The 22916-nt window shown below is 38.2% G+C and overlaps 1 protein-coding gene across 3 annotated transcripts in view; it reads right to left on the bottom strand.

Moving 5' to 3' along the window:
- The window catches only part of SPECC1 (sperm antigen with calponin homology and coiled-coil domains 1), a 393222-nt gene that overhangs the window by 52016 nt on the left and 318290 nt on the right, over window positions 1-22916 (bottom strand). The gene's annotated exons all lie outside the window — the stretch shown is intronic.

Genomic DNA, 22916 nt, shown 5'->3' with positions numbered 1-22916 from the left:
ATGTTGTGGGGTTGTTAACCAAAGTCATAAAACAATATGTGTACTACTGTTTCATGAGAAACTATTTGTTCTGTAAGCCTTCACCTGAAGTACAATTAAAAAAAAAAAGAATGATTGTTAAATAAATGATGCTAAAACAAATGGCCACTCATTTAGAAAAATGTTAGAAGTCTACCTAATAAAATACATAAAAGTAAGTTCTAAAAGGAGAAAAGATTAGATATTAAAAAAACCAATATCTACAACCTTTATGACAGATAAACGTTAATATCCTAAATGTATAAAGACTTCTAGGTAAAGATGGCACTTAAACACATGCATTTACTTTCATTCCTTCTTGAAAACCCTATAAAACCAAAGAAAAGGGGTTTCTTTTTACCCCCAAAGGCATTAACCACAAGGGAAAAAGAACAGGAAAGAGAAACAGAATTTTGGCACGTGGAAAAAATTTTGAAAAGCAGAGGGACAAGAAATAACTAACATAGAAAATCTAAGAAAATTAAACCCCTTGCCAGCAGTGGGGTAAAGCAAAGAGCCAACCTGCTTTGTAGTGCAAAATCCCCCAAAGGCTCAGGAAACTGGCAGCACTAGGTACTTTGGAAGATGAGAATGAAGGTGGTTAAAACCAGGAGGACTGACTTGGAAATCTGTTTAGAAAGCAGTTAGATCTCCAGACCCTCTCTTTTCTCTGCACAACCAGATGACAGCGTCTCCCTTTAACTGAATAAAATAGGGTCTCTGGACAGGGTGGATATCAAGCAAAGTTGAGGCATGAGTGATGTACTGAAATACAGAAATTAAGTGACGTTTACATAATGAATGCTTAGATAGTCCCACAGTCCCTGCCCACTTCCTGTTCTTTTCTCTGATTTGGTCTCCCAAGTTCTGCATGCCAGGTGAATACCCTCAAGAAGGAGATTGGAAGATCTTTTTTTCTGGGGAATTTGGCAGTCCAAGAGGAAAGGATGAAAGACATCAGGAGTTTGTCAAGGACATGGCACAGCCACAGCCCCCTAAATGAAGACCACAGTCACAAACCCCATATAAAAGCCACGAGCCACCAGTCAGCTTTGTAGAGCCCCACACTTAAATATAAGCAGGCACTCAAGGATCACCAGTCTTATGATAAAGCCTCTAGCATAAAGTTAAAGAACAAACTATACCAACAGAACAAAGGAATCTTTAGGAAACAACATAGGCAGGGAGAATAAAAATTAGTTATTATCCTCAGTGAGATTAACAGATGGTACTATATTTGTGAAACAAGAACAGAATGCTATACAAAAACTTAGGGTACCAAAAAAACAAACACATAAACAAAAAACTCATAGAAGTTAAAAAATACTATAGTATAAAAGGAACATTTAATAGGGTTTGAAAATTAAGCTTAAAAACCCTTCCCAGCAAACAGAACTGTAAGACAAAGAGATGGAAAACAGGAGGAAAAGGACACGATAATTAGAGGACCAGGCTAAGAGGAGTTCCAGAAAAAGAAAACAGAGAAGAAGAAATTACCAATGAAATAATTCAGTAAAATATCCCAGAAATTAAGAGCATTAGTTGTCATACTGAAAGTGTCCAGTGAGTGCCCAGCATCATAGAAAAAAAATAGATATACACCAAGGCACATCATCCTGAAATTTTAGAATGCTGGGACAAAGCTTAAAGTTCCTACAAGCTTCTGGAGAGGAAAAAAGTCACATATAAAGGATTAGAATTATTTTGTTACCACAGCAACACTGGAAACTAGAAGCTAATGGAGCAATGACAACAAAACTATGAAAAGTAAAATAATTTCTAATCTAAAAGTATATTAGCAACAATGTCATCAAGTGTCAAGGTAAAATAAAGATGTAAGGTCATAAAATTTTACCTTCCATGAATCCTTTCTCAGGAAGATACTAGACCAAAACAAGAGAAAAAAGAAGAACAGAACATGGGATACAGAAGATCAAAAAAAGAGAGAGGAAAAGAAATAATAATGCTACAAACCTAATAGATCTAACAGATACATATAGAACACTCCACTTAGCAAGAGCAGAATATATATTCTTCTCCAGTACACACAGATCATTCTCCAGGACAGGCCATATGTTAAGTCACAAAACAAGTTAATAAATTTAAAAAGATTGAAATCAAAGTATCTTCTCTGACCACAGTGGAATGAACCTAGAAATTAATAACAGGTGAAAACTGGAAATGTCACAAATATGTAGAAATTAAACAACACACGATTAAACAAACAACTGATAGCGGAAGAAATCACAAGGGAAATTAGAAAATAGAGACAAATGAAAGCACAACATACCAAAATTTACAGGTTACAGCGAAGGCAGTACTCAGAGGCAAATTTATAGCTATGAATGTCTACATTAAAGAAGAAACATCTCAAATCACTAATCTAACTTCACACCTTCGGGAACTAAAAATGAAAGAACAAACTAAGCTGAAAGCTACCAGAAGAAAAGAAATAATAAAGATTACAGCAGATATAAATGAAATAGAGAATAGAAAAACAATAGAAAGAACCAACAAAAACAAAAGCTGGTTCTCTGAAAAGATCACAAAATCCACAAACTTTTAGGTAGGCAGACACGGAAAAAAAGAGAGAAAACACAAATAACTAAAATTAGAAATGAAAGAGGGGACATTACTATTGACCCTATAGAAATAAGAAGGCTAATAAGAAAATACTATGAACAACTGTACACCAACAAATCTAGATTAAATGGATAAATTCCTAGAAAAACACTAAATTGACTCAAGAAGAAACAGAAAATCTCAACAGATCTGTAACAAGTAAAGAGATTAAATCAGTTCACAAAAATCTCCAGACCAAGGAAAGTCCTGGACCATATAGCTTCACTGGTGAATTCTACCATTCTTGCTCAAACTATTTAAAAAAAAAACAGAAAAGAAGAGGAGGGAGCACTTCCTAATTCTTTCTATGAGGCCAGCATTACCCTGATACCAAAGCCAGATAAAGACACGATAAGAAAACTACAGACTAACCAAACCAAAAACCAAACCTGTTGCCATTGAGTCGATTCTGACTCACGGCGACGCTACAGGACAGAGGAGAACTGCCCCTTAGAGTTTCCAAGGAGCGCCTGGTGGATTGAAACTGCTGAGCTTTTGGTTAGCAGCCATAGCTCTTAACCACTATGCCACCAGGGTTTCCAATATCCCTATTAAGATAGATGTAAAAATCCTCAATAAAATACTAGCCAACAGAATCCAACATCATGTTAAAAGGATTATACACCATAACCAAGTGGGATTTCTCCCAGGAATGCAAGGGTGGTTCAACATAAGAAAATCAATCAACGTTACCACGTTACTAGAACAAAGGAAAAAACCAATATGATCATCTCAATTGATGCAGAAAAGGCATTTGATAAAACCCAACACTCTCTCACGATAAAAACACTCAGAAAACCAGGAATAGAAGAGAAATTCCTCAACATGGTAAAGAACATTTATGAAGAACCCAGGCTAACATCATACTCAATGGGGAAAGACTGAAAGCTTTCCCTCTAAGCTCAGGAACAAGATAAGAATGCTTGCTTTTACAACTGCTATTCAGAATTGTACTAGAAGTTCTAGCCAAGCAAGAAAAAGAAGGGGGGAAAAAAAAGAAAGAAAAATGAAAAAAAAGAAATCAAATTGGAAAGGTAGACATGATCTTACATGCAGAAAGTTACAAACGTAACAAATGATTCGGCAGTATTGCAGGGTACAAGATCAACACACAAAAGTCAGTTCTATACAACAGCAATGAACAATCTGAAAAGGAAATGAAGAAAACAATCCAATTTACGACAGCATCTAAAAGAATAAAATAACTAGAAATAAATTTAACCAGAGAGGTTAAAATACTTGTACACTGAAAACTATAAAACATTGCTCAAAGAAATTAAAGAACCCTTAAATAAATGAAAAGACATCTGTGTTCATGGACTGAAGAACAATATTGCTGGGATGTCAATACTACCCAAAGCAATCTACAGATTCAACACAAACCAATACCAACAGCCTTTTTTGCAGAATGGAAAATTCAATCTTCCAATTTGTATGGAATTGCAAAAACCAAAAAACCAAACCCGCTGCCATTGAGTCGATTCTGACTCATAGTGACCCTAAAAGGACAGAGAACTGCACCACAGGGTTTCCAAGGAGTGCCTGGTGGATTCAAATTGCGAAACTTTTGGTTAGCAGCCAAACTCTTAACTACTAAGCCAACAGGGTTTCCTTGGAATTACAAGGGGCCCTAAATAACCAAAACAATCTTGAAAAAGAAGTAGAAGAACTCACATGTCCTGATTTCATATGTATTCTAAAAGCTACAGTAAAACAGTGTGGTAATGGTATAAGGAAAGACATATAGACCAATGGAATAGAATCGAGAGTCCATAAATAAACCCGTACATCTATGGTCAGTTGGTTTCCAACATGGGTGTCAAGTCCATTCAACAGGAAAAGAATAGTCTCTTCAACAAATGGTTCTGGGACAACTGGATGTCCAATGCAAAGTAGGGGAGGTGGAATAGAGAGCTATTGCTTAAGTGGTTAAAGGGTACTGAATTTCTATTTCAGGTGATGAAAAATTTTTGGAAAATAGTGGTGATAGTTGCACAACTAGATGGATGCAATTGTTGTTGTTGTTGTTAGGTGCTGTTGAGTTGATTTTGACTCATAGTGACCCCATGTGACAGAGTAAAAATTCCCCATAGAGCTTTCTAGGCTGTCATTTTTATGGAAGCAGATCGCCAGGTCTTTCTCCCACGGAGCTGCTAGGTGGGTTCAAACCACCAACCTTTTGGCTAGTGGCTGAGCACTTAACCACTGTGTCATCAGGGCTCCTTGGTGAATGTAATTAATGTCACTGAATTGTATACTTAAAAATGGTAAAAATGGCAAGTTCTTTTTTATATATATTTTACCGCAATAAAGCCATATATTTAAAAAAAAAAAAAAAAGCTAAGGAGGATCCCAGTTTGACAGCTGTGCACCAAGCACAGAAGGCAAGCAAGTCATACTGGAGCAGGTCAGATGGCTCCAACAGAGATTTCGTTAGGGTGAAGCTGACAAATATGATGTATGGAGATATTTCACAAGGAGTTTGGGGTTGAATTAGTGATAATTACATAGAAAACTAAGTAAGTAAATAAAAAAAACCAGGAAAATCATAAATGTATATTTTCACAAATTTTACTTCTGGAAATTTACTTTACAACAGTTTAGCACAAGTGTAAAATACATGGTAAATGATCTTTATCATCATGGTACTATTTTTTATTGAGGTAAAATTCACTTAACATAAAATTCACCATTTTTTACCATTATAAGTATACAATTCAGTGGCTTTTAGTACATTCAAATGTTGTACAACCATCACCACTGTCATGCATTGAATTGTGTCCCCCCAGAATATCTGTCAACTTGGCTGGTATAACTGTGTACCATTTTGTAATCTGATATGATTTCCTTATGAGTTGTAAATTCAATCACTATGATCTAATAAGACGGATTAGTGGCAGTTATACTGATGAGGTATACAAGATTGGGTAGTGTCTTAGGCCAATCTCTTTTGCGATATGAAAGAGAGAATTGAGCAGAGAGATATGGGAACCTCCTATCACCAAGAAAGCAGTGCCGGGAGCAGAGTGCGTCCTTTAGACCTGAGGTTCCTGCGCTGAGATTCTCCCAGACCAAAGGAAGACTGATGCATCACAAGGACCTTCCTCCAGAGCCGACAGAGAGAGAAAGCCTTCTCCTGGAGCTGACACCCTGAATTTGGACTTGTAGCCTACTGGACTGTGAGAGAATAAACTTCTCTTTGTTAAAGACTACCACTTGTGGTATTTCTGTTATAGCAGCACTAGATGACTAAGACAACCGCTATCTAGCTCGAAAACATTTTCATCACCCCAAGAGGAAATCCTACACCCATTAAGCAGTCACTCCTTATTTCTCCCTCTAATCTGCTTTCTGTCTCTGTGGATTTGTCTATTCCGGATATTTCATAGAAATGGAATCATACAATGTGTGGCCTTTTGTGTTTGTTTTTTTTTCACTTTGCATAATGTTTCAAGGTTCATCCATGTTATAGCATACATCAGTACTTCATTCTTTTTTATGGTTGAATAATAGTCCATTGTATGTATATACCACATTTTTAAAATCTGTTCATCAGCTGATGGACATTCTGGCTGTTTCCACCTTTTGGTTACTGTGAATAGTGCCGCTATCAGCATTTGTGTGCAAGATTTTGTTTGAACACCTGTTTTCAACTCCTTTGGGTATATACCTAGTATCTTAGGCTAGGTTCTCTAAAGAAGCAAACCCAGTGAAGTGCATATATATATTTATATATATTACATATATACATAGAGATTTATCTCTAGTAAATGGCTTATGAGGTTGTAGAAGCTGGCAAGTCCCAAATCCATGGGTCAGGCGTCAGGCTGGAGGCTTCTCCCGACTCACGTAGCTGCAGGGGCTGACGAACCCAAAATCTACAGGTCAGATGGTAGGTTGCTGGTTCACAGCTGTGAAGGCTGAGGAATCCAAGATTGGCAGGTAAGATGGTAGGCTGCTGGTCCAAGTCCCAAGAACTGGAGTTCAGATGCTGACGAGTTGAATGAAGGATCCAGAGCAGAGCAAAAGCCAGAAGCTTTGTCACAAAGTACACATATATTGGATGCAGGCGATATTCCCAAGGAAACTTCTTTTCAACTGATTGGCTGCTCACTGCAGATCTCATCATGGAGGTGATCACACTGCCAAACTATATCATAACTGCAAAACCACTGAGAATCAGGGACCAGCCAAGCTGACACACAATCTTAACAATTACACCTAGGAAGAATTGCTGGGTCATATGGCAATTCTATGTTTTACTTATTGAGGAACCAACAACTGTTTCCCACAGTGGCTGCATGATTTTATATTACAACCAAGGTATGAAGATTCCAATTTCTCCACTTCCTCACCAACACTTGTTGAATTTTTCATTTCAGTTTTAATACTTTTTCAGCTCCAGAATTTCTGCTTGGTTTCTTTTTATATTTTCTATCTATTTTTAAAAATTTCTAACTTTTTTATATTCTTCATTTATTGAGACATCATTTTCCTGGTTTCCTTTAGTTCTTTGTCCATGGTTTCCTTGAACTCTTTATGCATATTTAAGACAGCTGATTTAAACTTTATCTAGTAGGTCTAATGTCTGGGCTTCTTCAGGGACAGTTCCTATTAACGTCTTTTTTCCCCCGAACGGGCCGTACGTTCTTGCTTCTTCACATGCCTCTGAATTTTTTGTTGTAAACTGAACATTTATAATGTGGCAACTCTAGAAATCAGATTCTCCCCAGTCCCCAGGGTTTGTTGTCACTTCTCGTTGTGGTTGCTTGTTTAGTGACTTTTCTGAACTAATTGTGTAAAGCCTGTATTGGTTGTCAAGTTTGGCCACTGAAGTCTCTGTTCCTTAGTTTAGTTGTCAGTTAATGATTTGAATGAGATTTTCTTAAGCTCCTGGAACAACAACAACAAACAACAATAACAACTTCTCCCGGTCTTTGCAGACTGGCTCTGTGTTGGGGCAGTCTTTCATCGCTTAGCTTAGCTAGGCAATTTACAATTCTGCTTTAGCCTTCTCTTCCTGCTTGTGTGAAGCCTGAAGGTCAGCCACAGGTGAGAGCTTAGGGGTCCTGTCAGATTTTTTCTAAGCATGCATGCTTCTAGATTCTCTGGAATATGTGCCACTTTTCACAGATTTATTCTTTCCCTAGTGTCTTCCCTCCCAGGCTTTCTGCTCTATCTAGTGTTTGTCATGACTGTTATCTCTTGCCCCAGGTGACAGTGGCTAATACCTTTGCCTTTAAATGTTTTCGACACACACCATGCAGGAAGCCACCTCTGCCCTGGGGAAGCTCCTATGAAGGCAAAAAAGGCAAGCTATTGAGCCAATCCTGCAGGAAGCCAATAGACAGGCAAAAACAAACAACCACAATACTTTCAGAATAAGGTCTGTATTGCTCCCTCTGGTACTTTCAGATTGCACCAGAAATGCTGGATGCTATCTTCAAAGCTGCCTCTGGAGTGGAAAGTGGAGGATGGTGACAGGGTAAGTTAAAATGCCACAGAGCTCTCTTACTGAAATTCTGCTTCCCCCATTCCCCAACTTTTCTTTATTCAGCATTCCCCTGGAGGTTCTAAGTTTTTTTTAATTAGATCCCAGAGTTCCAAAAAAAGTTGGTTCTGAGAATTTTTGCCAGAGAAGATCAGTTACAACTCTTTTGTATGAGCTAGAACTCTTAAGCAACAGAACTCAAGTGAAACTAATTGAAAATAAAGAGGAATTTGTTCTCAGGATTTTGATGTTTTACAGAAGCTAAGGATATCCAAAAGAATGTTGCTGAGCCTAAGAATCATCTGGAATTCAGGAGATGAGAACATTAGCACATCTCTCTTGTTTATTATCTGATCTTCTCCCTGTGAATTCGCTTAAATCTCAGTCGCTTCAGTGGCTTCCTCTACTTTCCGAGTAAATGTGGCTGTGCCAGGGCTTTTTAAGACAATTCCCAGGTTCGATAATTCACTAGGAGGACTCACAGGCCTCAGGATATGGTCATATTCACGGCTATTCACAAATTTATTACAGCGAAAGGACACAAATCAAAATCAGCAAAGGGAAAAGGCGCATGAGGCAGGTCTGGTTAATTCCTCCAGCAATGAGGTGTGATGTGTGAAATGCTGATTGCCAGAGAAGACACTGCAGACTCAGTGTATAGGGGTTTTTACTGGGGAATGGTCACATAAGCATCCTCTGTCTAGCAGATACCAAAATTCCACACTCCCAAGGGAAAGCAGGTGGTCAGCATAAACCACACTGTACAGTTTAGGCACAGTGAGCCTCTCTTACCAGTTCTGGGAATGATAAGGACCCCTTGAAATCCAAGTTCCCAGACATCAGCCAAGGGCCAACCTTGTAAGTAGCCTTCTAAGGACAGCAGTCCTCGGCCTGTGTGTGAGCTCTTTTTTGCACAGTGGCAAAACACAGCTGCCACGAGCATCTGAATTTTATATTATAATCTATCAGTTCTAGTTCCAAAATTTCCGTGGAAGAGGCTGATGGGCCCAGCTTGGATTGGGTGCCGTCCCTTGGACCAATCAGCAGTGACTGGGGTGTGAGAAATGTGGTAGCTTCTTCGGCATCCATGTGAATGGAGGTAGGGGAAGAAACCTCTCCCCATGTGCTGTACAAATAATCGGACAGGTATCCCGTACACCCTTTAATTTTTTTTTTAGAAAATCATTTTTATTACTCAAGGTTTCATATATCTGGGCACACACACATACAACTTAGAGTGGGAAAGGAAGTTCCAAAGCACACTGGCTCATGAGATAAAGTCAACCGGAAATAAGGATTATGAAGAGTTGCCTGCATGTCTACCATAACTTGGGAAATAAAGTCCTTCACTGTTATTTTCCAGACAAATTCTACTGTTGATTCAGGTTGTAAGACAATGCCTGTGCCCTTTAAAATGCCTTCACAAACTACTTCACAAACTTCACAAACAGATGCAGAAGCAGAGACACTGGGTAAAAAAGAGTCTCTTAAGAGTAGAGGCCAATGTTGGCATTCATTTTCTATTGGGAATTTATAATGAAGTCAGGAAAAGAATAGCTCCAATGACAATAAATAAATCAAAGGATTTTATATTCTTTGAATTGTGCTGTAGCCCACAAAACACCTGTCTCAAAAGAAAACAACAAGTACAGCCCCAAATCTCATAGGTTACTTGCTACTGGATAAGCGTGTTTCATTGAATGTCTGTGTGAACTCAGGGACAGAAAAACAGAACTTGCCTGCAACGTGGGTGTTCTTCCCAGATTCAAAATAAGATTTACTTTGGAAAACACAAAGACTGCTTTTTTCCTCTAAAAGGGAAAAATATACTTTCTAACTAATAGGTTCAAAATAGGTTTAAAAATATATAGTCTATTTGTGCCTTAATGATAGTACAGGTATACCTTACCATCTGAACTTTTGCAATACAAATCCAAAACTAAAAAGATTCAGATAAATCTCATTATCTGAATTCTTGCTTCTTGCTCTCTGAAACTCAAGAATGAAATATGATTTGAATAACAGGAGATACTTGTATACATTTTTATCTAAGGCAGGGGTCAGCAAACTTCTGTAAAGGTCCAGATACTAAATAATTTCAGCTTTGCAGGTCATACAGCTCTATGGCCTCTGTTCCAACTACTCAACCCTGCAGCTGTAGTGCGAAAACAGCTATAAACAACATGGGAGTGGATGGGTGTGACTGTGTTCCAATAAAGCTTTTTTCCCCCTAAATTTTATTTATTTTGTTGTTGTTGCTGAGAATATACACAGCAAAACATACACCAATTCAACAGTTTCTACATGTACAACTTAGTGACAATGATTACGTTCTTCAAGTTGTGTAACCATTCTCAACCTCCTTTTCTGAGTTGTTCCTCCCTCGTTAACATAAACTCACTGTCCCCTAAGTTTCCTATCTAATCTTTCAAGTTGCTGTTGTCAAATTGATCCCATATAGATAGTTCTTAAAAGAGCATAATGCTCAAGGCAGGCCCTTTTTTACTAGTTAAGCTAAACTATTGACTTTAGGGGTATTTTTGGTTTAAGGTTTAAAGATTATCTCAGGGCAATAGTTTCAGGGATTCATTCACTCTTCACGGCTCCAGAAAGTCTAGAGTCCATGAGAATGTAAAATTCTGTTCTGCATTTTCCCCTTTTTGGACAGGATTCTCCTATGGAATCTTTGATCAAAATGTTCAGTAATGGTAGCCAGGCACCATCCAGTTCTTCTGGTCTCATGGCAATGGAGGCAGTCGTTCATGGAGGCAATTAGTTTCATATCCTCCTCCTATTCCTGACTCTCCTTCTTCCTCCGTTGCTCCAGGAGAATAGGGACCAATTGTTGTGCCCTGGATGGCCACTTGCAAGCTTTTAAGACCCCAGCTACTACGAAATGAAGTAGGAGGTAGAACAGAAGCGCTAAACACATTATTAGACCAATTAACTGGGATGTCCCATGAAACCACGACCCTAAACCTCCAAACCAGGGAACCACATCCCATGAGGTGTTTATTTGGTTGTACACAAGCAGCCTCAGCAGCTACTCTTTTTTTCTTTTTGTCATTGCAAATATATCATATAACTTTTGCCAATTCAACTTTTTAGAGGTATACAACTTATTGACACCAATTACAATAATTGGTGGTGCAATACCCTTTAATTACAATAAACCCTTAATTACAAAAACAGGTAGTGGGCTAGATTTGACTCCTAGGCCATAGTTTGCTGATCCCTTATCTGAGTTGAACCTTAAATACAGTTTAGCATTATCAGACCTATATTATTACTATTTCAAAAGGCAAAAGCTTTGATGATATAAAATGTTCGTTTTTTACTATCTTTATAAAATGAGAAGAGATCATGCTAAAACGAAAAAACTTCTGAGCTGTAGTACTTAAAATTAGGGTAATGACATTTTAGGTACACCACCTGAAAAAAAGCCGTTTTTCTGAAAAATATTTTCATCTACCTTTTAAGTTTATATTTTAATTTTAAAAGATGTAATTCTTTAAAAAAAAACTGACTTGTTAATTGTCACATGGCTTTAAGGTGACATAGAGAGATGTGAATGAACGCAGCCCTACAAGCCCCCTAAAGCCCATTCTCTACTGTAATTCCAGAAGAGCATACTCTCCTTAGGTTTTGCTTTTCCACTTTAAATTTTTTCTCAGAAAGTACCTAGTTTAATTATTGACTGCAACACATTTCTATGGACTTTTCCCTTAGATTTTCTCCTCCAAATTATATGTAATAATAAAATATTTGATACAAAGAATGTATTTGGGTTATGAAGTATAATAGTAAAATGAATACCTGTAAATCCCACTGCCCAAATAAAAAGTAGATTACCAATACCTTGCAGCTACCTGTTTTACTTTAATTCTTGTTTTATTTCAATTATTAAATATATAAAATAATATATGTACATCTTCTAAAAATAATATTTTAGTGTGTTTTTGGTGAAGGTTTACACAGCAGTTTAGGTTTCCATTCAACAATTTCTACCCAAGTTGTTCAGTGACATTGGTTACGTTCTTCACAATGTGTGAACATTCTCACTATTTCCGTTCTGGTGGTTCTGTTTCACTAATCTAGCTTCCCTGCCCCCCAACATTCTCATCAAGAACTCAGACACTATTCATGAAAATAGGATAGAGAATATAATTTTATGAACGATATTATGCCAATTGACCAAGATGTCCCATGACTATGGTCCTAATCCTTTAAACCCAGAAATCCAATTTCACGATCTGTTTGGTTATGTCTAAGAAGTATCCTAACCTGTGCCACCTATGTGCTTTATTATATATATGGATATATGTACAAACAGTTACAAAGATGCATATACATATACCTATATATATGCATGGAGCCCTGGTGGCATAGTGCTTAAGAGCTTGGCTGCTAACCAAAATGTTGACAATTTGAATCCACCAGCCACTCCTTGGAAACCCTATGGGGAAGTTCTACTCTGTCCTATAGGTTCGCTATGAGTAAGAATCGACTCAGTGGCAACAGGTTTGGTTTTTTTTCATTTACATATACACGCTTATATACACACCTATACATATATATGCCTACATACATATATATATATATATACTTGCACATATATTTTTTGGCTTTCGCTGTTGTTTCAAAATTACATATACCATAGCAGTTACTAACAGGTCCTTTTTTCTTGTGTACTTTTTAGTGACATCGTTTGCCTTCATCAGGCTGTGCACAGTTCACCCTCATGAGGTGTTACCTTTCCCATCACAAAAATAACAAGTGTCTACTATCTAGAGAGGGAATGCTCCTCTCCCCCCATCCCTGGTCACCACTAATGAACATTAGTTTCTGCTTATTTACTTGTTCATGTCATTTTATAAAAGTGAGAATATACCATATTCTTTTTTTGTGATTGACTTATTTTGCTCAACATAATGTCCAAGTTCATTCATATTCCAAGATGTTTTGGTGTACATGTTTTTTTAAATGCTATAGTTTGATCAGTTTTGTAACTTACATAGCAGCGTCCTACTTGAATCACTTACTGATGAAGATCAGACTACAGCCTTTAGTATGGATTACACCTCAACATAAAGAAAAAAAAAAAATCCTCACAACTGCACCAATAAGCAACATCATGATAAACGGAGAAAAGAACGAAGTTGTCAAGGATTTCAACCATCAGTGCCAATGGAGCAGCAGTCAGGAAATAAAACAACATATTGCACTGGGCAAATCTGTTGTAAAAGACCTCTGTAAAATCTTACAAAGCAAAGAAGTCACTTTGATGACTAAGGCATGCCGGACCAAAGCCATGGTATTTTCAATCACCTCATATGCATGTGAAAGCTGGACAATGAATAGGGAAGACCAAAGAATTGATGCCTTTGAATTATGGTGTTGCTGAAGAATACTGAATATACCACAGACTGCCAGAAGAATGAGCAAATCTGTTTTGGAAGACGTACAGCCAGAATGTTCCTTAGAAGCGAGGATGGCAAGACTTCGTCTCACTTACTTTGTACATGTTATCAAGAGGGACCAATCACTGGAGAAGGACATTATGCTTAGTAAAGTAGAGGGTCCTCGAAAAAGAGGAAGACCCTCAATGAGATGGACTGACACATAGGCTGTAACAACTGACTAAAACATAAACAACACAGGACTGAACAATGTTTTGTTCTCCTGTGCATGGGGTTGCTATGAGTTGGAACCGACTTCACAGCATCTAACAACAACATCCTACTCTACCCTACCTGCTCCTCATCCCCCTTGCCTGTGCTCCCTGGTGAAACTCTTCTAACTAACTGTATTTCTCTCCTTTTTGTTTTTTCATATCAGCTTTATCAAGATATGAGTCACATACCAGAAATTTCACCTTTTAAAGCGTACAATATATACAGTACATACACCTGCACGTGTATTTTTTGGTTGTCGTTGTTTCAAAATTGTATATACCATAGTGTTTACCAAAAGGTCCTTTTTTTCTTGTGTTCCTTTTAGTGACATCATTTACCTTTGTCAAGCTGTATACATTTCACTCTTATTGGGTGTTACCTTTCCTATCATCAAAAATAACAGGTGCCTAATATCTAGAGAGTGAATTCCTCTTCCCTCATCTTTGGTCACCACTAATGAACATTAGTTTCTGTACATTTGCCTGTTCATGTCATTTCATAAAAGTGAGAACATACAATATTTGTCTTTTGTGACTGACTTTAGCTCAACATAATATCCTCCAGGTTCATCCACGTTCCAAGATGTTTCAGGAACTCATTTTTCTTTATTGCCGAGTACTATTCCGTTGTATGTATGAAAGACATTTTCTTACCCATTCATCTGTTGATTGGCACTTATGCTGTTTCCATCTTTTTGCTATTGTGAATAGTGCTACAATGAACATAGGTGTGCATATGTCTGTTTGCATCACTTCTATTAGATTCCTGGAGTATATCCCTAGGAGTGGAATTGCTGGGTCATATGGCAGCTCTACCTCTAGTTCTTTGAGGGACCACCAGACTATTTCCACGAAGGCTGTACCATTTTGCATTCTCACCAGCAGTGGATGAGGATTCCAATTTCTCACATCCCCTCCAACACTTGCTATTTTCTGTTTTTGTTTGGTTTTGTTTTTTATCATAGCCATCCTAGTGGGAGTGAAATGGCATCTCATTGTGGTTTTGATTTGAATTTTCTGATGGCTAATGACATTGAACATCGTTTCATGTGTCTGTTAGTTATTTTTTTTCTTTTTTTTATTGTGTTTTAGGTGAAAGTTTAAATTAGTTTCTCTTTCAAAAACTTACACACAAATTGTTTTGTGACATTGGTTGCAACCCCGCAATGTGTCAGCACTCTCCCCCTTTCCCTTTATATCGTGGGTTCCCTGTGTCCATTTGTCCAGGTTTCTTGTTCCTTCCTGCCTTTTTGTCTTTGCATTTGGGCAGGTGTTGCCCATTAGGTCTCCTAAACTTGATTGAACTAAGAAGTACGTTCCTCACGTGGGTTATTGTTTGCTTTATAGGTTTGTCTAATCTTTGGCTGAAAGATGGACTTTGGGAGTGGCTTCAATGCTGAGTTAGCAGGGTGTCCAGGGGCCACAGTCTCAGAAGCTCCTCCAGTCTCTGTCAGACCAGTAAGTCAGGTCATTTTTTTGTGAATTTGAATTTTGTTCTACAATTTTCTCCTGCTCTGTCCAGAACCCTCCATTGTGATCCCTGCAATGGCGGATTTTTTTGAAAGTAGAATACCAGACCTTTGTTTCAAGGCATGTCTGGTGGATTCAGACCTCCAACCCTTCCTTTAGCAGTCAAGTGTGTGAACCATTTGCAGTGCTTCCCAATCTAGAGTACCTACCCAGCCACTATTGCATTATCTTGTTTAATTCTCTGTCTGCCCCTTCTCCTTTCTTTTTTTGTTGTCTCTTCCACTACCCTTGACCAACCCCCTTCCTGGAGTCTAGACCTGTTTTTCCAGAGCTTAGCAGCACAGCACCCAGCAGGTGTTCAGTGAATGTATGGATGAATGAAATTAGTATGGAGATCACACCTGGACTAAAACTAGTTTGGTCATTCCACAATATTGATCTAGGGGACTGTTTCAGGTCAGAATTGGAAGCATCCTTATGATGTTCCCCTAGAAGTGCCCTGAGTCAAAACTATTGGGGGCCCCCTACTGATGCGATGTCACTCCTAAGTCGACAGCCTTACCCAGTTTTTTACTATTGCTATTCCTATAGCCTCAGCCAGCTCCCCACTGATGCTCTGCATTTCACTTCACTAGCCGTAGCACTTGTGAAATAAAATTAAAAAACTTTCTAGCTTTGATTCAGACTTGGTTAAAACGAGAATATAAAGTATGAATCACAGTGTAGTAATGGGCTGCTTTGGAAGAAATAATCTTGTTGACAATTAAATTTTCTTACTAAATCATCTTACATAAATTACCTTACAAAAGTAAGATAAGAAAGAGACGGAGGCTATTTATATACCAGTTACTACAGAAGCACTGTGAAGAAAAATACTAGACAGGAAGGACGAAGGTCTTATTTGAATTTAAGCCTGTGGAGACTCTGTTACTCTTCATAAATCACAGTCACTCTCTTCAAAATTTCCTGAGAAGCAGTTAGAAGCTCCTTGAGATATTCAACTATTCACCACATTTTTTTGGTTTAATCTTTCAGGAATGAAGACTTCAACTATGAAACATATTATGGCCACAAAGCTTGTAAAACAGATTATAGGAAACAGAATTTATTTACTAATATACAGAATATGTTAACAGAAAGCCAGTGCTCACTGAAGTGGTAAATAAACTCAAGAGCCTTGGGATAATTAACTCGCTGATGTATACATATATATATCTATATATACACATATACTGATAGATAGATAGACAGATATATGGTATAGGTTTTTCTCATTTGCCAGAAAGTCTGAGAATCTTTAGGTCTAGTTTTCATCTTGTAAAATGCTTGAAATAAGAAGAGTTTCTCATAGATTCCCACTACCTGTCCACCAGTTTGTCATATTGCAGTGGCTTGTGTGTTGCTATGATGCTGAAAACTATGTCACTTCTATTTCAAACACCAGCAGGGTCACTGATGGTTGACAGGTTTCAGTGGAGCTTCCAGACTAAGATAGATGAGGAATAAAGGCCTGGCGATCTATTTCTGAAAATTAGGCAGTGAAAACCCTAAGGATTACAAAAGAACATCGTCCAAAACAGTGCTGGAAGACAAACACCTGAGATTGGAAGGCACTCAAAATACACAGTGTCCGTAACAATGGACTCAAACATACCAATGATAGTGAAGATGATGCTGTACTGGGTAATGTTTTATTCTGCTGGACATGGGATTGCCATGAATTGGAGCAGACTTGATGGCAACTAACAACAACAACTATTAAATTCAAAACCTAATATAAAGCCTCATTCTTCTAGTACTGATATATTACTAAATGCACTAAAGCATTAGCGTGCTGAGGTCTTACTGATACCCAAAAAATGCAATGTGGGGCACTCTGAAGTTCTGAGGTCAACACTGCAGTGTGGTCTACAGTGTCCTTTGTTATTTCTCTCCCTGTCCTAACAGACTCAGACCACAGCTAGTCTAGCAATGGTCAGTTTGCTTTGCCTTCTGCCTTCTTTTTACCTGTAATACACTCTGATGAATGCATGGAATTCAGGTCTAAACCTCTCCAGATCTCCATCACCTCCCATTACATTGACAAGGCACTACCATCCACACCTCCACAGGTGGCACCCTGGCTGCATTCCCAGGGCCCTGCCATGGCCAAACCTTGATGAAAACATAAATGTCCTCACCTTCTTCAGGCCATCGCTCAAATGTCACCTCCACAACACTTGTATTTAAAATTGTATCCATGCGCCCAATGTTCCCAATCCTCCCACCCTGCTTTATTTTTCTCCACAGTGCATATCACCTTATAATATAGCATATATTTTTACTTTCTTACTTTAATTAATTGTCACCCCCCATGAGAATGTAAGTTCCATGAGGGCAGGGACTTTTGCCTGCTTTGTTCACTGCTGAATCTCTAGCACCTAACATATTATGTGGCACTGAATAGGTCCCTCAATAAAAATTTATTGAATTAATATATGGAGAGTTTTAACATAACTTATCACACCATACTTTAGTGAGGTAAAAAGAAAATTATTTTAAATTGAAGTGCACATGGTTACTGGTTTTCAAAGACTGTGAACCATCTGAGTTTTTGATTTACTTTGGGCTTCCTATTCTTGAGAACGACCTTTAGAAGGCTTATGAGGCATCTTAGACAAACAAGTCTCGACAAAGAATACTTTGTAAAGAGAACCAGTAAATAAATCAGACACATCTGATTTATATTTCTCTCTAAAGTCACAGAGACTTAACAATGAATGAAAAATACTCTCCAGGCAAAATGAGTTTTGGGTTTCATCAAACATAAAACGTTTTGAGAACTAGTTCAAGATGTTCATAAAACAACAACAACAAAATCACTACAGCAGGAAGTATTATTCTCATGGTTATGCCTGGAAGCATATTTTCTGTGATTTAATTATAACATTACATCTTAAAAAGTCAATTCCTTCTGAAAAGTTTAATTGTCTTTTTGTATCCACTCTAGCACTTCCCTTAACCATCAGGAACCACATGTGGCTCAGCCACATCAAGACCTCATTCCTGGATGACTACTCTTTTTAATTGTTTTCTTCAATTTTTTAGTGCCATTTCAATTTCCTTTACCCTAAAACCTCCTATAATCAGCTTTCTTTCCCTGACTGCTTATTCTTTTCCATTTCCTTGGCAGCATGGCTATTATGTCAAGGGGTGTCATTACTGAAACAGCTTCATTTATGGGATGGTCTCAACCCTTAGCATGGGGCTGGAGCAGAGAGGTCACAGTAGCTGAAAGAAAAAAATGGTTCAGGAGGTAGTCTGCACTTTGGGTGCCTCTATTATTGGTTATTAACATGACTAGACTTTCTCTTTTTTAACATAAAATGAAAAGAAGGTAACGTCAAAAATATAAGATACTTATATTCTTGGGTAGATTCTGACTTTAAGCCACCTGACTGTTGCTGATATTACAAAGAGAATCCCAGTGCTGCTTCTAAACTATCTGGGGTGGGTCTTAGCCTAGGCCCAGTTTTCTTGCTAGTTTCTTTCTCTGACCCCACTACTCCCAAAAGCTTGACGTTGGGAAGGAAGTGCTGTGGTTGCCAGCATCTTCAGACTTTTCAGCAAACGGGAGTAATGGTATGGGAAAGCTAGGCTGAGTGAGAAGGATGGAGCAGGAGTTGGCAATTTTAAAGGTGTCTGTTCAGTGTGAAAGCTGAGATAAAGCTTCTAGAAGAAAACAGAGGAAAAATGTCTTTATAACTTAGAATAGACAAAGATTTCTTAATCAGGATACTAAAAGCACTAACAATTTGAGAAAAGATTGATAAATTAGACTCAATTAAAATTAAGAACTTTGTTCATTAAAAGACACCATTAGAAGACCGAAAATTCAAGCCACACTGGCAGAAGATATATGCAATACATCTATTTGACAAAGCACTTATATCCAGAATATATATATATATATATATAACTAAAAGTAATAAGGGGAAAAAAAAAAGTTCAATTTTAAAAATGGGCAGAAGACCTGAGCAGGCATATCCCAAAGGCCTATCTAAATGGCCAATTAGCATATGAAAAGGTACTCAACATAATTAGTCAACAGGACTAAACTAAACTAAAACCACAATGAGATATCACTACACACTTACTCCAAAAGTTTATAATACTAAGTGTTGGTGAGAATGTAAAGAAATAGATCTCTCATAAATTCCTGGAGGGATGTAAATTATACAATCACTGTGGAAGTCTGTCTGGCACTATATACTATACTTGAATATATGCAAACCCTATTGCCCAGTAATTGCATTCCCATGGCATATATCCAGCAGCAATGAGCATGTATGTGTTCCAAGAGACATGTACAAAAACACAGTAGGACTATTTTAAGAGGTGGGGCAAAGATGGCGGAGTAGTCAGATGCTTCTGGTGGTCCCTCTTATAACAAAGACCCGAAAAAAAAAGTGAATTGACTATATATAAACTCTAGGAGCCCTGAACATCAAAGGCAAAATTGAGGAATCGGACTGAGTGGCGGGGGAGGGAGAGATGGTTCAGAAGCAGTGAGGAGTTGCCAGACCTCACCCGGCAGGAGCCGGAGCCCTTCAGGCTGGATCAGCTTGTGTGCACAGTGAGGCAAGCAGTGGCGCTCGGGAGGTGTTTTCCACATCGAGAGAGACCCAGCAGCAGAGAGTCTACTCAGCCATCTGGAACCAGTGAGAAGCAGTGAAAGATAAGTACTCGCATCTGGCCTACCGAGCGGATCAAAAACACCCCCCTTTGGGAAAAACTTCTTTCCCATTTAACTCCCCACTCCCTGCTCTGCACTGGGTTGGGGATGGCTTCAGTGATTGCTGAGTCCCCTGGGCCAGAAGTAGGACCCATCACACGCCCTAAGCCATTCTCCTGGCCTTGGAGAGGGAACAAATTAACAAACAGGAAAAAATAATCTGCCGGCTCCCCTAAGCCAGGAACTCAGGGTAGGCATAGCTCCTTTGCCTAGGCACAGGCGTAAGGGGTCCACAGACTTCGAGTGCCTTTCACCCCTGCATAGATTTGTGCAGGCCCATTTCAACAGCATAGGCCCTCATTACCGCAGTACAAGAGGGTATATACCTGAAGTCTAACTTCAACTGTTTCAGCTGTGAAGTGGCAGGTTCATGACATTTGTCACTGCTCTGCCCATTAAGCAGGGTCCTTGCCTACCCACATCAGGGGCCTGAGGACTGGTGGCTCTACTTAGCCACCTAGCCACCTGTGACAGGGGTCCAAGAATAAGTGGTGCCCCCCAGTCCTTACAGCCAACATCACTGGGTGCTCATAGTCTGGCTGCAAAACCCACCCACCTATGCCCTCTAAGGAACAGGGAGACGCTTTCCTCCTAGACACTCAGGGGCAGCCGTCAACTCCCTGCCTTGCTCAGTGCGTGACCCCTACTATAGCCAGATACCTGTGCCTACACCAATCACCCATGCCTGTCTTGGATTGTAGGTGAGAGCCTGCGCCACACACTTGGTGACTGACTACCTGGACACCTGAGCTGAATCCATACAACAAAAGTAAATGGAATCCTGAGCTCACATACTTAGTAACAGATCCAACCACCTGGTGACAGGATGTTAGAGCTTCAAAGGCGGCAATAATCAAATTAGCTCACACGAGCAGCCTATTTGGGCATATCAAAACAAAAAGGACAAAACAAGAAGCTAGGACAAAGTAAGCAAACATAAAACAAATATACTAACTTGTTGATGGCTCAGAGACAACAGACAGTATCAAATCACATAGAGAGGCAGACCATGATGGCTTCAGCAAGGTCCCAAAAGACAGAATCAAAAAATTTTCCAGAGGAAGAGAATTTCTTGGAATTACCAGAGGCAGAATACAAAAGATTAATATACAGAACTCTTCAAGATACCAGGAAGGAAATGAAGTAAAATGCAGACCAAGCTAAGGAACACACAGACAAAGCAAAAGAGGATCTCAAGAAGGTTATTCAAGAGCATAATGACAAATTTAATATGCTGCAAGAATCCATAGAGAGACAGCAATAAGAAATCCAGAAGATTAACAATAAAATTTCAGAATTAGACAACTCAATAGAAAGTCATAGGAGCAGAACTGAGGCAACAGAAGTCAGAATTAGTGAGATTGAAGATAAAGCACTTGACACCAACTTATCTTAGGAAAAATCAGATAAAAGAAATTAAAAAAATGAAGAAACTCTAAGAATTATGTGGGACTCTAAAGAGTAATAACCCACGAGTGATTGGAGTACCAGAACAAAGGGGAATAACAAAAAATACAGAGAATTGTTGAAGATTGGTTGGCAGAAAACCTTCCTGATATCATGAAAGATGCGAAGATACCTATCGAAGATGCTCATCAAACCCCACATAAGGTAGATCACAAAAGAAAGTCACCAAGACATATTATAATCAAACTTGCCAAAACCAAAGATAAAGAGAGAATTTTAAGAGTGGCTAGGGATAAACAAAAAGTCATTTACAAAGGAGAGGCAATAAGAATAAGCTCGGACTACTCAGCAGAAACCATGCAAGCAAGAAGGCAATGGGATGACATATATAAAGCCTTGAAGGAAAAAAATTGCCAGCCAAGAATTATGTATCCAGCAAAACTGTCTCTCAAATATGATGGCGAAAATTAGGGCATTTCCAGATAAACACAGGTTTAGGGAATTTGCAAAAACCAAACAAAAATTACAAGAAATACTAAAGGGAGTCCTTTGGTTAGAAAATCAGTAACATCAGATAACAACCCAAGACTAGAACACAGGAGAGAGCAACCAGATATCAACTCAGACAGGGAAGTCACAAAAATAAATCAAAGCTAAAACACTGAAAATGGGGAAACAGAGATGTCAATATGTAAAAGACGACAACATTAAAACAAAAAAGAGGGACTAAAAAATGTAGACGTAGATTTTTCATGTGGAAAGAAAGTCAAGGCAATATAGAGAAATAAAAGGCTGGTTTAAACTTAGACAAATAGGGGTAAACATTAAGGTAACCACAAACGAAACTAACAATCCTACACAACCAAATAAAAAAACAAGAAAAATATAAAGACTTAGCAAATACAAAATCAACAACAATGAAAAAGATGAAAAAAACACATAAAGAAAAACGACTCAGCACAGAAAATTAAGTGGAACAAAGAAAACTGTCAACAACACACAAAAAAGATATCAAATTGACAGCACTAAACTCATACCTATCAATAATCACGCTGAATGTAAATGGACTAAAGGCACCAATAAAGAGACAGAGAGTGGAAGAATAGATAAAAAAACATGATCAGTCTATATGCTGCCTACATAGTAGGACTATTTTAATAGTCCCAAACTAGACTCAAATGCCCATCATTAATAGAATGGATAAATAAATAATGGTATAATCATACAATGAGTTACTAAATGGTGAAGAAAATGAGCAAACTATAGCTGTATGCAACAGCATGGATAAATCTTACTAACTTAATACTATGTGAAGGAAGCCACATGCAAATATTGCATAGTTTTAAATTTCATTTATATAAATTTTGAATGAAGGCACAATGAATGCAGTATTTAGGGATATATAGGTTTATAGAAAACTATAAGGAAAAGCAAAGAATTAAGGATAATAGTTGTCTTTG

Source organism: Trichechus manatus, unplaced genomic scaffold (assembly GCF_000243295.1).
Source record: "Trichechus manatus latirostris isolate Lorelei unplaced genomic scaffold, TriManLat1.0 scaffold00040, whole genome shotgun sequence".
NCBI classification, from domain to species: domain Eukaryota; kingdom Metazoa; phylum Chordata; class Mammalia; order Sirenia; family Trichechidae; genus Trichechus; species Trichechus manatus.
Note: the sequence above shows the minus strand (reverse complement) of the source record. Positions and strands in the feature narration are given on the sequence as shown.